This window comes from Coffea arabica, chromosome 2e, assembly GCF_036785885.1.
Source record: "Coffea arabica cultivar ET-39 chromosome 2e, Coffea Arabica ET-39 HiFi, whole genome shotgun sequence".
Lineage (NCBI taxonomy): Eukaryota > Viridiplantae > Streptophyta > Magnoliopsida > Gentianales > Rubiaceae > Coffea > Coffea arabica.
This window is the reverse complement of record NC_092313.1, coordinates 47,997,047-47,998,782: the sequence shown is the minus strand read 5'-3', so window position 1 is coordinate 47,998,782 and position 1,736 is coordinate 47,997,047. Positions and strand designations below refer to the sequence as shown.

At 31.9% G+C, this 1,736-nt stretch overlaps 1 non-coding gene across 1 annotated transcript; it reads left to right on the top strand.

Moving 5' to 3' along the window:
- The first annotated feature begins 1,250 nt into the window (after positions 1–1,250).
- LOC113733525 (small nucleolar RNA R71) lies at positions 1,251–1,353 on the top strand. The gene has a single exon (XR_003459037.1). It is a non-coding gene; the product is annotated as a small nucleolar RNA R71 (small nucleolar RNA).
- Positions 1,354–1,736: the final 383 nt, after the last annotated feature.

Sequence of the window (1,736 nt, the reverse complement as noted above, 5' to 3'; positions counted from 1 at the left end):
TTATCTCCTTCAAATCAAACCTTCGGGTAAAATGGCATTAATGATACACTTGCACTTAAATCACACAAAATATTAAAGAAATTAAAATGTCCAATAGCACAAGGTATGGTAAAACTTTTTAAATTTTTGAATTTTGGTGGTAGTTTATTTTGCACACTTGCTAAACATTCCTCTGTAAAGGCTATCATTTCATGATCTTCAATCTTGCTCTTCTTTGATAAAATATCTTTCAAGAAATGAGCAAAAGAGAGAATTTACAAGATAACATCAATGAAAGAAATGTTAATTCAAATTTTTCTAAAAATTTGACCAACTTTTTTAAATTCCTTCTCCTTTTTGCTTTGTTTCAACCCATCGGGAAAAGGAATAGATTTAATAGCATTCTTGAAAAACACATTAGAAAAAGGCATATCAACATTAATTAAAACATGATCATTTTGGTTTTCTTTTACCCCTTCATTAACTAATCCTCCACTATACTCACCAAGGATAGGTCTCTTTAAAATTTTACATTAACATGTTCTTTAGCGTTAACCTCACTTTTATTAGGTAACTCACCCGATTGTTTAGGATTGATAGAATTGGCAATTTGACCTATTTAGAATTGTAAATTCCTAAACAAGTTCATCATGGTTCTCTCAACTTTATCAATCCTCTCATTTGTGTTTTGGACATGTTGCTCAAGAGCAATTTTTCAATTTGGTCTTAACTCAAATGGTGCTTGTTTTTGTAGGAAATTCAGTGGATTGGTTGGACTGTTTTGATTAGGTTGATCCCTCCATCCTAAATTGGGATGATTTTTTCACCTAGGGTTGTAAGTGTTGGAAAAGAAGTTATTTTGAAATGGGTGGTTATAATTGACATATTGAACTCGCTCAACATTGAAACAATTAGAATCATCATGATTTCCACCACAATTAGAGTATAAAGCAACACTTATAGTAGAACTTGTACTCGTCCCACCTTGTCTACTAAGCAATTTCTCAAATTTATCCATTCAAGAATTAAAAATATTTTTCAATTTAGCACTTAAAAATTTTAAAATATCCACCTCATACATACTAGCCAGTTTTCTTGGCTTATCTCTTTTATTTGTTCATTGATAATTATTCGAGACTGTTTCTTCTATCAACTTTTGTGCATCCTTAGGTGACTTTTTCATAAGTGCTCCTCCAACAGCGAAATCTATAGTGATCTTGGTTTGAAAGGTAAGACCATTATAGAAAATTTGAACAATCAACCATTTCGGAAGGCCATGATGTGGACATCTCCTTTGAAACTCTTTGAATCTTTCCCATATTTCATATAACTTTCCTTCGTGTTGAGTAAAACCTGTAATAGCCATATGAAATTTAGCCATTTTATTGGGTGAAAAATATTTATTTAAGAATATTTTAGACACTTCACTCAATGTAGTAAAAGTATTGGGTGGATATGAATTTAGTCATACGTTTGCCTTGTCACAAAGTGAAAATAAAAATAACCTAAAACTAATTGCATCATCACTTATTTCATTTACTTTACTTGTACCACAAAGGTCTGTGAAGTTGGCTAGATGCATGTTTGTGTTTCCTCTAAATTGATTTTTTTTGGATCATTTGAACGAGAGCGAGTTTGATTTCAATGTTGTTTGCATTTATGGCCAACCTTACTATGTTTGTTTGTGCTCCGAATTCATTCAACAATGGATAGTCTCTCAAAACCCTTTGCATTTGATCCACCTGTCGCGCCCCATT